A 16465-nucleotide genomic window follows, 5' to 3' on the forward strand; every position below is an offset into this window, starting at 1 on the left:
GGCTATCGCGGCTCAATGGCGGGCGCGCGCCCCGGAGGGTTTGTGTGCTGAGCGCCCTCTGCTGGCGGACGACTAAACTGAACTGAGTTGAGTTGTGTAGCGCAGTGCCAGTGCGCCTTGCCATGGTGTCGCCCTAGAAACTCGAGGGAGCGTTTTATACTCTGTACATACAAATGCTTTTAAATCAACGTGTGAATTGCATGCATGTACCGATAACACTTATTCATTTCTGACGTGTGTGATCCAGTCTATGGTAAGTTTAAATAAACTGTTTAGAGGAAAGGTCGCCACACCTCGTCATCGTCAGTGGATTATGAGGAATGCTACTTCAAAACAGAGTAAACAAAGTTTGACTTGTGCGTGTGGCTCCCAACTACACCAGACCCCTATGTGCTCTTCTGAACACATGCATTTCAGGTGGATTTCTTTTTCTAAATTTTGTATATGTGTGTGTGTGTGTGTGTGTGTGTGTGTGCATGTTTACACCTGATCACTTGCTGTACCCCAGCCAGACTGCTATGCTCCTCCATCTCTGCTCACGCACGGAAGATCCAAAATGAAAAACACAGTTTGTGTTTCTGGCTCTGATGTGGTGGAATGACCTCCCCCTCTCACTCAGAACTGCTGAATCTCTCTCTGCATTCAAGAAAGGTCTCGAAACTCACCTCTTTTGGACTCACTTCTACCCTGATCTCTAAAGTGCATGATAAATGTGTAAATGTTAATTTTCAATATTGTTTTGATTAGAAATTGTTTGAAAATGGATAAACCTGCACACGGCTACTCATGTGATGTATCTTGCTTCATGTGGTAGAATGTGACAAGTTGTATGTACTCTAGAATCACGTGTCTGAATCCAAATCTCTCTTTCTGCTGCTGTAACACACTCTTTGTATTGTTCTCGGAGATATCCATCGCTTTGGAGAAAAGCGTCTGCTAACTGAATGCATGTAGCTACACATCAATGCATGCCTATCCTTGAGTTCTATGTGCCTTACCTAGTCTCGAATCCTGTGCTTCCAGGATAGACTACAGACCGCCCTGACCCTGGCTGTTCCCTACTGCACCAAAAATGGTCTCCATGGATATGTTTGACACCCTTCTTAAGTGTATGTTTTCAAAAATCTCATGAGCAGCCAGGCAGCTTTTCATTTGTTTGCATTATTTTAAAATAGACTCTTTTTTTTTCTTTTGTTTTCTGTGTCACAAGAGCTGTTGGTAAACGCAGGAGTTTCAGAAATTACTGAGGATCACATCTTGTCGTATGATGAATACACTGCCCTGAGATGCAGATTCTGCATTCTCCATTTCTCATTATTATGAACACCATCCAAATGAAGGGAATCCCGTTTTGTCACTCTGATGACTCTTGAATGGAATGCAGTTCTCAAAAACATGAGGGCAAAAGTAAGAACGCTGCGTGAACACAGAACACAGTATGAACACAGAACAGGTTAGTATCACGACATGTTTTTCCTGTATGCCACCATTCAGAGCTCGTTTATATAAATCACTGTAGTATTTCAATTTTTTTTAACTGAGAGCATTGCTTAAGAACATAACCCACCACGCGGAGACATCTCTGTCACCCAGTAAAGCCAGACTGGGTCATAACCTCATGTATTGTGCCCAATATTGCTGAGCATGGGCTATTTTTAGCACACCTTTTTACCATTTACAGTAGGGCTGAGATAAGCGCTCATGGACCCCTCTCCTTTCTCACAGCCCTCATGTCCCGCTTATATGAAGGATTTCAGATGTTAAAAAATGATTTTTATGATAAGCATGAAGGGAAAAATGTGCTGTTAGATCTCAGTTGGTTCAGACAAGGGACCAAGGCATCATGAATCTGCTATGCTCCAAATGTACACCTACAGTTGTTTCTATACAATATTAAGGAGATCATTCCCTCTGACAGCTGCATGATGAAACCACAGCTTTTGAGGAACACTGTGTCCTGCTCCTTCTCTCACATGTTGCAGCTTGGCCATGAGCATTTATTCATAAGCTGTAACAATTAAATGTATCATACGTAATGTGATGCACTTTCCATATCGCGCTCAGTAATGTATTCTCAATGTACTCTGCATAATTTACACCTTGTTCACACAGCTGCTAACGGGGTCGGGGGGGCGTACTCCACGTCATTAGGGTGAAAGCACACTCCTACACAAACCGCCCTGATCCCGTGTGACACACTATTGCTTTTCAGTGCACCGCCTTTTACTTGATCGCATCCCCTGATGCAAGTGAATCCCAGAAGCACACTGCACAACCCAAATCACCAAGGCGACATCCCTGCGGGGAGCTGTCCGATGTGGAGAATGCACTGCGTGTTACACAACACCAACAGTGGCTATTTTCAGCTCCCAGTGAACCTCAGCACCATGACATTGGGGGAAAGCAGGAGGACAGTGCGCAAGCTCTACTAAAGAGAGGGACCCCATTCAGACCAGGGGGCTGGGAGTGTGTGTCATCCAGCTGCCCTGGTGTGACAGACAGGATTGCAATGGAATTGAATATTTTCAACACTTCACTTCAACATTTTTGAATATTCATTGAAAAATAAAAAACGAAATAAAGAATAACCCGCCAAAATGCAAATGGACCCTCTGGGAAAGACTATAGGGCTTAGGGAGGACTCACATTCATAAAGGAGCTGATGTAATTGGGGGAGCTGCCCTTTGCAGTGTTCCTGTCTGTCCCTGGAGATCAGGCAGCTCTTAACCAGTGTAAAATCAAGAGCGGCTAGTAAAACGCTGACGTGGCACCACGCCTTCGGGTTAATGAGGATACACATGCCAGCCGCCCTCCCATCAATCTGCACCTGTCAGCCTGAGCTCCACTCTCTGTTCACTGCTGCCTCTCCACCTCTCCACCTCTCCCCTCCTTCTGCAGTGCTACTTCAGGCAAAGGGAGCCTCACCACCCTAAAGCCCATGCTCTTGACCAGCAAAGAATGGCAGCAGTCAACAACCGATTGGAGGCTTTAAGCTCACTGTTCAAGAACTTTCTGCTCTTTCAGAGATGCTCACTTCCATTCCCTGGGTGATGTTGACTGCCAACAGCTGCTCTGACTCCTTTCATAGTGCTGGCTATGCATTGGTACCCTGAGGGTTCTGGGAATTCTTTCTCTAGTCATGTACCCTTGAGCCTTGAGGATGTTCTTGGCATGATGACACTGCAAGTGGAGATATTGAAAAAAGCTGAAGTACTACGTTAGTAATCTCTGTCTCCATGACATTGAGGCAGTGGCGTTACTAGGGTTAGTGCCAAACCTCCCATAGTGAAGTTTTTTGCACTAATGTTAGTTGTAAAACGTAATTCCCCTATATCATTGAATGTAATGGCAATAGTAGTGACATAAACAACTACCAAAATTAAAATTACACCTTTAAATTACAATATCGTACGCACAACCTAAATGTATTTACATTTATTTAGTTTCATGTGGTTAAAGTGAAAATTCGGAATAGAAAACAATAGAATTCGAAGTAAAAGCGTTTAAGAAAAACATCAAAATTCTGTTTCTTTCAAAGTTCTTGATATAGTTTTACAAATGCTAATTACCACAATACTGTAGCTGACACGCCAGAAAATGTGACAAAATCAGTGACTATAAAAATAGCAGCAGCGACAAAAATAATAGCACCTGCTTGTAGCGCTTGGAGACAAAACCACGTGATTTGAAACATCATTGTAATTTTAATTGTAATTATAGCTGTAGATAAATAGTAGTGGCAGCCTTTGAGGAAGCATCAGCGTATTCTGCCTCTTTGTGGCACTGGGTATTTTCTGTGAACGATTTCTTCACTGTCACTTTCTACATGAACGTGAGCTCAGTAAAATGTTGGAATGACTCATACCCGGGAAAGTTGTTTTGTTTTAGTAATTTTTTTCCCTGATCATGACCTGTTGCTATAAAGGGAATATGCTGAAGAGGTACATCAGAACTGCATTGAATTATTCCACCACTGATTAGGTGGTTTGTTTTGCTTCTCAGTGCACATCTTTTTCATCTGAAGGCAACATAATGTGAATCTGTACAACTAGGAAGAGGGAGAATTGCACAAAATGTGAGGGATACTGCTTAGAAAACACTTACTTGGGTAACTTTTTAATTCATACTTTTTAAATCATATCATCTTGGGTGTGTCCCTTACGCCCTGTGTTACCGGGTAGGCTCCGGTTCCCTGTGACCCCACATGGGACAAGTGTGTGTGTGTGTGCGTGTGTGTGTGTGTGTGTGTGTGTGTGTGTGTGTGTGTGTGTGTTACAATTAATAAAATGGCTCAGTTCATGTAATACACAAGAAAAATAACATGAATTAATGCTCTACCAGTCACCAACAGAAATTAAAAGTTTAAACTAATGAATAATAGAAAACTTAAAATATCAGGAAAAAGAACATTAAAAAATCTGACTAACCACTAATTTATCCATAACCATATCTCAGATTCCATGCTAAAAACTCCAACTCAGTTTTATTCCTTATTTAGCTTATGTTATAGTTATTGGTCACCTTGAAAGAGTTATACGTATATCCATGAATACAGCAGGATATTCTTATTGGAGCAATTCAAACTAATTTGGAATTCAAACCAGAATTCTGATTCCTAGGGAGCAACCATGACCAAGAGCAGGGCAATAAGCTTCACAATGAATTTCTACACACTGATATTTTATTGTGGATAACCGTACGATTTGTTTCTCAGTACATTAAAAAAACTACCCTTCTGAGTCTAGTCTAAAGACCTGAAGACAAACTTTACTATATTTCAATTTTAAATTGCATAAATAATTTTGACCAAAACATTCAAGATACACAGGACAAGGTGTTACACCTCATGTGTGTATTTCAACAGCTGTACATAAGGACCCAGTCCAACCAACCACACGAAGAAGCTACAGAGAACAACATCCAACATTGCCAACATACATCTCCATGACTCGAAACAAAGAAGCTTAACTTCCATCCCTAACCAACACAACCACAGGGTACCAAGATGGGTATTTCATTGAAGTTGTCAAGTGGGTATCTCCCTTCGATGCTGTTTTGTTGAATTAGGCCCATGACACCTCTGGAAGACTGAACAGTGCAGTTTGGCATCCCAGATCAACCCCCTTCCACAGATGCCCTACCACCACTACATAACTCTCTCCAACCTGTAAACCCAACTATCCTGCTCTCTTCTAAACCATAGCCACTGACTTGCCTTCTCAGCAGTCTCAGAGAACTCCTTCATCGCCACCCTTAATCAACGACCTCTAACACCACATTCCCCCAACAACGACATAGCAAATTTAGCCACAAACCCCCAACACCTACCTCTACCAGGCTCACATGAGCCTGTAAAAATTCCTTAGCACTTTAGAGGGCAGTTTAAAATCTCTTATGCATCTAAGATGGTAAAGACGCTAGCGGGCCTTCTTTGTCAAGGGGTTGATGTGGCAGGACCATGTGAGGTCCTTTGTGGTGTCAACATCAAGGTAGCAGTGACTGTCCATTCTCTCCACTGGAGCCCCGTCTATTTTAAAGGAGTGGTAGCTCCTTTCCTGCTTCTTGCTGAAGCTCATTATCAGCTCTTTTGTTTTGCTGATGTTCAGGAGGAGGTTGTTATCCTGGCACCAGTTATCCAGGTTTCTAATCTCCTCCAGGTAGGCATTCTCATTGTTATCAGAGATCAGGCCAACCACGACAGTAGCATCCGCAAACGTAACAATGCTGGTAGAGCTGGAAGTGGCTTTCAAGTGCACATTTACCACCAGACGTTGTGAATAATGAAATGGGTAAAAAATATGTGAAAAAATCACTACACTAACAAGAAGAGATGCGTTCACGGCTCAAAACACATGGAAAGTGGGAAGATGCGGCTTCCTGTCTTGTTTGGATATGCCGACTTGCCCTTAATGTATTTCAGATGTTTTGTGTAAAATAGAAGTGCTATCCGTAAACGTGTATGTCGGGAATTTTTTACGTAAATCTGGATTTATATAAATCCAGTTTATGGAAGTAGAGGGGTGTCTGTAATTTGTTTTGCATAAGTAATTCTTGAAGGAACTATTATACTACTTTGAAGCCTAAAGGAATTTTAATGTTGACACAAACTCTGTTAACAACATGTACTGGAAGCTCTATGCCTCAGGTTTGCCAGAGAATCGTGGTTTGTCATTGACAAAATCCAATCCCTCTGAGAGAGAGAGACAGGTGAAAGGACACCCTAAGCATTAGGTTCATTATGCAGAATGACGTGACGTTTTCCGAACCGCTTATCCCATACGGGGAATGAGAGCCTACCCGGCAACACAGGGTGTAAGGCCGGAGGAGGAGGGGACACACCCAGGACGGGACGCCAGTCCATCGCAAGGCACCCCAAGCGGGACTCGAACTCCAAACCCCCTGAAGAGCAGGACCTGGTCCAACCCACTGCACCACCATGCCCCCTTCTTAATTGTAATAATAGTTTTTCATTGTATTTTCCTGGCTATACAAGAAAAAATAAACATCAGAAGTTCACCAGCTGCAGCACCATGTCTGCTGACCACCTCTACCAGAAACACCTCCATGTATTTCACATTTATGTAATTTCAGTAGTTGGGGGGTGCGGTGGCACAGTGGGTTGGACCACAGTCCTGCTCTCCGGTGGGTCTGGGGTTCGAGTCCTGCTTGGGGTGCCTTGCGGTGGACTGGTGTCCTGTCCTGGGTGTGTCCCCTCCTCTGTGACCCAACAAAGTACATGCTTACACCATCGGTTTTCTTAAACCGGAAGAGAAGAACATTTATTTACACACGCGCTTCATCAGAACGCATCATGTACAAAGGTCATTTGATTGATACTTCACCAACATGAGAGCACACTGAATAGAACCTCCAACAGGCACTCACACTCAAATGATAAAGAATGTAAACTGATGCAAAGTTAATCAGTTTCCCCATAACCAGACACTAAGATGCTTTCAGATTCCCAGTACTTTTCTCTATATCCGCTTTCTCTTGAGTATATTGTCAAAAAATTGACTATATGTCCATTAAAGAATTAAGCTTTTGAGAAAATGCTCCCAGAACCTAATTTTAGTCTTTTAGAATAAGTGAGATTTTTTTAAAACAAATTGGTTGTTAAGATTCAGTACTGAAGTGTAGTTATTACTTCTAAATCTACTGAAATTACACACACACAGACATTTTCAGAACCACTTGTCCCATACAGGGTCATGGGGAACCGGAGCCTACCCAGTAACACAGGGCGTAAGGCCGGAGGGGGAGGGGACACACGCAGGACGGGACACCAGTCCATCGCAAGGCACCCCACGGGGGACTCGAACCCCAGACCCACTGGAGAGCAGGACTGTGGTCCAACCCACTGCGCCACTGCACCACCACACCCCCTCCGTTAGGTCAGATAATGGCACTGAATTCACAGAAACAGGTTTTCGGTCATTGCTAAGCAAAAATTGCATTAAACATGAGACCTCTGCACCATATTCACCCCACCAAAACGGTACTGCTGAAAGAAGCTGGCGAACATTGTTTGAAATGGCCAGATGCATGCTCATTGAGAGTAAATTACCAAAAGAGTTTTGGACTTATGCTGTGATGACTGCTGCAGTAATTCGCAACAGATGCATTAATAACAGAGTGAAGCAGACTCCATACTACATGCTGCCAGGAAGAAAACCGGATCTTTCAAAGATGAGAGTTTTTGGATCAATGTGCTATGCATACAAACACGACAAAAAGAAGCTAGATTCACGTAGTGAGAAGGGAATATTTGTTGGGTACGACAAGAATAGCCCTTCATACCTAGTTTATTACACAGACACTGGAAAAGTCCTTAAACACAGGCTTGTCAAATTCTTCAAGAAATGTGCTGTCGAGCAGCAAACTCAAACTGACCCACAAATACCAGATGAGGATGTTTATGGGGGAAGTTGTTTGCCATCTAAGGTAACAACAAACATCACCAAACAGAGTTCAGGGAAGTCTCAAGATAGTGGAGACAAAACAGATCGTCAAAATGATGATCAGACTGAAAATATTCAGAATAAATGCAACCCCAAAAGGAACAAGAAAGCTCCCCGATACTTATCTGACTACGTAACTGATATTGAAGATGATGATCAGATACTTACTAATATTGACTACTGTTACAGAATGTGTAATGTACCACAAACCTTCAAGGAAGCCATGAGTTCAATCAAATCACAGGTCTGGATTAAAGCCATGGAAGAAGAGATGGATTCTCTAACAGAAAATGGAACTTTTACATTGATGGCTCTACCCGAAGGCAAACATGCAGTGGGGGGTAGATAGGTCTATGCAATCAAGAACAATGCAGATAACAGTGAAACGTATAAGGCTAGATATGTTGCTAAGGGTTATAGTCAAGTAATGGGAAGAGACTATAAGGAAACTTTTTCTCTGACAGCAAATATCACATCAGTTCGTGTCTTGATGCAAATGGCAGCACAGTATGACCTTGTTCTACACCAGATGGATGTGAAGACGGCTTACTTACATGCTCCAATTATTGTGAGATCTATATGGAACAGCCAGAAGGTTTTGATGTAAAATCGGATACTGGTGAAAAACTTGTCTATAAACTGAATAAGTCATTGTATGGTCTGAAACAGTCAGGTAGAAACTGGAATAAGGGACTGCATGATTACCTGAGTGAAAATGACTTTATGCAAAACCCTGCAGACTCTTGTGTCTACAGCAAACAAACTGAAAAAGAGAGAGTGATGCTGATAATCTGGGTTGATGATCTGAGTATTGCTTCTAGTACCAATGAGTTACTAGAGGATGTGAAAAGGATGCTGACAGCTAAATTCAAGATGAAAGACATTGGTAAATTGAAACATTTCCTAGGCATTGATTTTGAGCAAATGGATGGAGTTATAAAAATGAAACAAAAAGGGTACATCTTAAAAATACTGGAAAGGTTCAACATGTCGAATTGTAAATCCAGGTTGACCCCATGTGAACAAAAGCTAGAGTATAATGGTGATGGAAACTCTGTAAACCACACAAAGTATCGTGAAGCAGTAGGTAGTTTGATTTATCTAATGACATGTACTAGACCAGATCTTAGTTGGGTTGTCAGTAAACTTATTCAATCTATGTCAAAACCAAATGAGCAACACTGGTGTACAGTGAAGCATGTGATGAGGTATTTGAAAGGTACATTAAACCAAGAACTGACGTACAAGAAGAGTAACGAGAAGCTGAAACTTACGGCATACAGGGATGCTGACTGGGCATCAGATCCAAATGACAGACGAAGTACGACTGGATACTGTTTTAGTCTAACCAAAAATGGTCCCCTCATTTCCTGGAAGTCAAAGAAGCAGGCTACAGTTGCTTTGTCAACATGCGAAGCGGAATATATGGCACTGGCTGCGACCACACAAGAAAGTCTGTACCTTGAACAACTGATGAATAGACTGGAAAGTGGATGTCAGTATGCATCGGTAAAAATCTTTGAGGATAACCAAGGTGCAATTGCTCTTTCCAAAAACCCTGTTTGTCGACAAAGATGTAAACACGTTGACGTTAGGTACCACTTTATTCGATCAGCAATCGGTGATGGTAAAATAACAATTGAGTACTGTCCAACAACAGAAATGGTTGCAGATGTGATGACTAAACCAATGACAAAGTATAAGAAAGAATAGTTTGAAAGCTTTATGTTTGGGGCATAAATGTTGTTGATACAGGGATGTAACTGTGTGTTATATTGTAAATAAGCCTGTAGAGAATGAGAGCAAGTGGGGGTTTTAGAGGTTCTATTCAGTGTGCTCTCATGTTGGTGAAGTATCGATCACATGACGTGATGTATTCTGATGAAGCACGTATGTAAATAAATGTTCTTCTCTTCTGGTTTAAGAAAACTGATGGTGTAAGCGTGTACTTTGTTACCTCCGTTAAGTATAATTAATTTACCACTTCTCTAAGGCAGAGATGGCTGTGCCAACAGTGCCCCAGAAGACTGCATGATTGTGGGGTGGGGTCGAGGTACTCATAAGCATTAACCTCTAATAAGCATCAGCAGACACATCTACTGTGATTCAAGCTTTTATATTTAAATAAAAAAACTTTCAGATCCATCAATTTGTTTCCAAGTTGTTATTCAGTTGTTATTTGAAGACACTGATTTCTCTGTACATCTTTTATTGTAGCATCTCTGCTAAGGATTTCTTTGCTCTGGTGGACTTCAAACAATGCCTCTCAGGACATAATGTAACACTCTTTGAAAACAGCACAAATATGCATATGTTCTTAGTTGTTCAAAGATGTGAATTTGCAAATCCCGGCAGCTCTTCCACTTTTAAACTAGCCCCAAACATCTACCCTTTGGCTTCATTTCAGCACCACAGTTGATTTGCAATAATTGCAGGAGAAACACAGCAAATGGAATTGACCAGAGCTCTTGGAATGCAGCTCAGCTCTAAATGCAGAATTTTAGTTCTGCATCAGACACACGTAGGCCTAGCACTCATTAAAGATGCAGCCATAAAAGCTTTGATGCCTGGGGAACATATTGGAGAAAAAAAGAGTAAAGCTAGCATGAAACATTGTACTATGCAATATTTATATTATTTCCATGACTCATTGGTATGACCCAAGCCACTAATTTTGGGTGCATTAAAGGTCCTTTAGTCCAAAGTGACTTACTATTTATTTTATATTGCCACATTTTGTGCTTTCCATTGGTGCTTTCAATCAGTAACCAGAAATGGCAAACAACATTTTGAAGCCAATCCCAGGAAACATGATGTATAAGTCAGAGTGCACTCCAAATGTGAGTACGCTGTATTGCATATTTTTTTTTTCTGGCAGAATTGACATTACCCATTACCTTCTTCCAGTTCACCACAGCAGAGGTCATCTTTGGGACTGGAATCAGACTTAAAATACAACCACACATCTTTCACCACTAAGGTAGAATGCATTCACATACAGTGATTCGTTCCAGTGACACTTAAGTGATTTTGACAGCCACCGTTTAAAACATTAACACCCAGACCAAAGAAGATATTAAATCCAGTTTCAGCAAATTAAATATTACAATTCCTGCTGACAAGGATTCTGGTCACTAAGCAGGAATAAATATCCATAGGAAGGCAGGCTTGGAACCTACTTGTGGCTGTGAATGACTGATGGTCACAATGACACACAGTGAGGGCTTAGATCACAGAGTTTAATATCTTAACAAAACTAATAAAGGATCTTGGAAATCAAAGCATCAAGATCACCACAACATGTTGTATACAGAATTTTTAATTTTTTTCTTCCACACCTTACAGAGGGACTTACATAGACAGATTACACAAGCCAAAATCATGCTTTCAAGGCTGCAAGATAATCAGCTGATATAATGTAGTCTTGGATTTTTAGCAGAAATTTCCATTGCATAAGGACAGATGTGTTTACTCTGACTTTTCAATTTTTCCTTTATTCCCCACCTGCAGTTAACAACAACAACAAAAAAATGTTTGAAAACAGACACATAATGCATGTTATTTTTATCACATCTCTTTAGCACCGTGTTAATGTAGGCCAACAGTTTTCACTGCTGTTCATTAAAGAATTCCAGATTTGTGTTTATCTCATTACTAAAACATAATGAAAAGTAACTATCAGTCATAAATAATTATGTTTGCATTTTTTGTCTGAAGAAAACTACTGAGAATTATTTCAGAATTACAGCAATGGCTTTCATGTTGAGCTAACTGAAACTACTGCACACAAAGAATAAGCAGTGCCTTAAAACCTTTACCAACAGGGGGTCCAGTTAAACCTCATTTAAATAATTTACTGTAGCCATAAAATAATACTACAAGTTGTCACTGATCTGAAGCCAGTATTTGAAGCTGGTTTAGGCAACATGCAGGTAGGCCTTAGGTGTCACATTTTTACAGTATAACTTTCAGATACAGCATACAGACACCCCTTGACTTATGCTATTGCATTCAGCGTTGATAACGGCCAAACCTTGTTCCCGTGTTATAGACAATAATCTTTGTCCACCTTCATACTTCCTTATTATTTTCAATTTCACCTCCAAATTGATTGCTGTACGCTTGTGAGACGGTTCTCGTTTTCCTTGAAGCGCACGTTTACCACCAGGCATTGTAAATAATGAAACAGGTAAAAAAAAAAAAAATGGAGAAAAAGCACTACACTAACAAGAGAAGATGCATTCACGGCTCAAAACATGCAGGAACTGGGAAGATGCAGCTTCCTGCCTTGTCTGGCTTTACCAACCTGTGTTTAACGTATTTCAGATGTTTTGCGTAAACATTATCCGGTAATGTGTATGCCGGGAATTTTTGCTGTAAAACCGGATCTTCGTAAGTCAAATTTAAATAAGTAGAGGGATGTTTCTATTTGGCATTAAAGAGATGACATACCAGAAAAATTAAAAAAAAAATAAAAATCTGGAAAAATAGCAGACTATCAGAAAAAGAGACAGAGTTTGAGTTTGACAAAGGATGTGCATTATTTGAAAAGCATACAAAACAGGTTTCATCTCATCAGGAGTGGCAACAGAATTACCTTACATATGGCCTTATATGTCATGCAAATAAAAGCGTTTCTTGACAAAACAATGTAGACATTACAATTAAAGCATTTCTATTATTTAAACCTAACCTGTAGGCAAGATGTGTAAACCTCCACTTTAAAATATAGCTGTCGATGTGAATTAACTTAGGTTTGTGCATTTTTATTACTTAAAATATTTTTGTCACCTCAGATTCACTTTTACATTAGTGAATTAAAGAAAAACAACAATGGAAAAGGATTTCAAATGTTAAGGGGAACTTTTAAAAATGTTCCATGAATGAAGTCATTCATAGGGTTAAATGCTCTAAATTGGTTAATGTCATACATTTTTGCATGAATTAGTGATTTTACCTAGGTTACCACCATATACATTAATACTTGGGCTACTCTACATGCCACAAAGGATGACATTGTCAACATTTGTACTGGCCACATCGTGTATCCTAACTTGTGCTACATGGAAAAATATAGTTATGGAAGAGTTACACACTCATTGATTTAAAGAATAATTTATTTTGTGCCAGTAAAAACTTTAGCTAAATTTAATGTGGCGAAAATACTAAGTGTTTCATGTTCATTTAGCAATACCATGGTGGCATTTGGGAGGTCTTGCAGTTTTCCCAGTGGGAAGGTGAAGCTTTGACAGAGCACATTGCAAGTTACCAGCCACTACAATTAGCTGACCTGAGCAATGGCCTTGCCCATTTTCACACATGGCCCCTGTACCATATACATATTTGTACAGTGTACTTGTGCGCATGCACACATACACACACAAATCATTTGCAGGCAAAATTCATTAAGTCAACTACAAACCACATAGCACTCGTTATGATTTTAATGGCATGAGGAATGGCCCCTTTTGAATTGGCACAGTTGAAGTCAAATCCTGAACGGTCAGCTAATGATTACATGGTAACTTTATGATATGAGATTTTAATTTTTTGTGAACAGGTTCCTCAGTAAGGGGCAAAATTAAACATCGAAAAAGAACTGCCATGGGGGTCTCATATTCTGTTTATCGCTATGAAACTTAGAATATGTATTAAACAGTTTGTTTATGAGAAAGAGCAAAAACAATAATTAAAGCAAATAACATCTGGAAAAAAAGAGAGAGACTGACAGTGACCTGCAGACAATAGGAAAATATGATTAAAAACCCTGACTAAAAAGAAAAAAAACACTGAGTGAGAATCTGCCAAAGTGCTCCAAAATTACCGCATTAAAGACACAGCAGGTGCAAACCATAAAAAATAAGGCAATTTGCACTCACTGCAAGAGCTGCCGTAGAAGAAAATGGTAGTAAAAATAATTTTACAAATGCTGTGCACACTTGGTCATCTATGCAGTATGCTAGTTTATTGTTTTTTGTGGAAGAAATCCATTTCCTAGTTCCATCTTAAATTTTTGCGCAGTGGCACAGATAATGCCGGTACCTCAAAGCTCCTTAGTTTTTTGGTTTCAATCCGATGAGAGGGATCATTTATGTGTTTCAAAATATATATACAGTGCCGTGAAAAAGTATTTGCCCCCTCCCTGATTTTTAATTTTTTCGCATATTTGTCACTGTTAAATGATTGAGATCATCAAACAAATTTTAATATTACACAAAGATAACCAGAGTAAATACAAAATGCCAATAATTGACATGTATCAGTCTGGAAAGGGTTACAAAGCCATTTCTAAGGCTTTGGGACTCCAGCGAACCACGGCGAGAGCCATTATCCACAAATGGATAAAACTTGGAACAGTAGTGAACCTTTCCAAGAGTGGCCGGCCTACCACAATTACTCCAAGAGCACAACGACAACTCATCCAGGAGCTCATAAAAGAACCCAGAACAACATCTGAAGAACTACAGGCCTCACTTGCCTCAGTTAAGATCAGTGTTCATGATTCAATAATAAGAAAGAGACTGGGCAAAAATGGCATCCATGGGAGAGTTCCAAGGCAAAAGCCACTGCTGACCAAAAAGAACACAAAGGCTCATCTCACATTTGCCCAAAAACATCTTGATTATCCCCAAGACTTTTTGGCAAATATTATGTGGACCGATTAGACAAAGTTGAACTTTTTGGAAGGTGTGAGTCCCGTTACATCTGGCGTAAAACTAACACAGCATTTCATAAAAAGAACATTATACCAACAGTCAAGCATGGTGGCGGTAGTGTGATGGTCTGGGGCTGCTTTGCAGCTTCAGGACCTGGACGACTTGCCATAATTGATGGAACCATGAATTCTGCGCTCTACCAGAAAATCCTGAAGGAGAATGTCCGGCCATCAGTTTGTGACCTCAAGCTCAAGCGCACTTGGGTTATGCAGTAGGACAATGATCTGAAACACACCAGCAAGTCCACCTCTGAATGGCTCAAAAAAAACAAAATTAAGGTTTTGGAGTGGCCTAGTCAAAGTCAGGACTTAAATCCGATTGAGATACTGTGGCATGACTTTAAACAGGCCGTTCATGCTCGAAAACCCTCCAATGTGGCTGAATTAAAACAATTCTGCAAAGAAGAGTGGGCCGAAATTCCTCCACAGCGATGTGAAAGACTCATTGCCAGTTATCGCAAACGCTTGATTGCAGTTGTTGCCACCAAGGGTTGCACAACCAGTTATTAGGTTTAGGGGGCAATTACTTTTTCACATAGGGCCAGGTAGCTTTGGACAGCTTTTTTCCCTTAATAAATGAAATCATCATTTTAAAACTGCATTTTGTATTTACTCGGCTTATCTTTGTATAATATTAAAATTTGTTTGATGATCTCAGACACACACACACACACACACACACATTTTCTGAACCGCTTGTCTCAAGCAGGGTCGCAGCAAGCCAGAGCCTAACCTGGCAACACAGCGTGTAAGGCTGGAGGGGGAGGGGACACACCCAGGACAGGACGCCAGTCTGTCGCAAGGCACCCGAAGCGGGACTCAAACCCCAGTCCCACTAGAGGGCAGGACCCGGCCCAACCCACTGCACCCCCCACTCCCCCCATCCCCGCCCAGCCTATTTTAAACTATGGAGCCGGTAGGCTCCGGCTCGCTGTAGCCCTGCTTGGGACGAGCAGTTGTTGACTATGGACGTTGTTTGTATGAGCATTGAAACCCTTTTATTTTGGCAAACCTTAATTGTTGGAAACATAAAATTACCTTAAGAAGAAACCCAATTAGTTGAGGGGCAGGGGAGCGGTGGTGCAGCAGGCTTGGCCTGTGCCTGCTCCCTGGTGGGTCTGGGGTTCAAGTCCCTCTTGGGGTGCCTTGCGTCCCGTCCTGGCTACATCCTCTCCTCTTCTAGTCTCAATCCGTGTGTTGCTGGGTTAGGCTCTGGCTCACTGTGGTCCTGCTTGAGACGAGTGGTTTCAGTCAGTGTGTGTGTGTAGTTGAGTGGTCATTGCTAGTGTGCAATAGTAGTTAACAATAAATGATTTCAGATTTCCTTACTTAGAAACCCTTAATCAAGAGTAGTACAACAGGCATAAAATCTGAACCAATGACCTTCAGGCTGTAGGTGATGCCCCTGATCATCCATGTGTGGGAAAACTGCAATGATATTCACACCTCTCTGGCTTTGGACATTATTTATCCATCATGATGTGGATTGATGGTGAGACAGCAGTGATTTTGTATGTTCTACCTGGCTGCAGGTCAGTGCACTCTGTATTTGCCGCTTTTCACATTTTCCTTACACTCCAAAGACAGGTTCAGATAGGCTGGTTACTTTAAACAGCTTTAAAGTATCAGTTCATGAGTGTATGAATGTCTTATGATAGACTGGCATTGTCTGTTGAATACCTTTTACGCATTTTCATACACAGGATTAAAGAGCTGCTGAATATCAGATGTGTTACATATAATTTATATACATGATATAATACATATGTAGCATACATGTATATTGTGG

Source organism: Scleropages formosus, chromosome 15 (genome assembly GCF_900964775.1).
Source record: "Scleropages formosus chromosome 15, fSclFor1.1, whole genome shotgun sequence".
Classification (NCBI taxonomy): Eukaryota; Metazoa; Chordata; class Actinopteri; order Osteoglossiformes; family Osteoglossidae; genus Scleropages; species Scleropages formosus.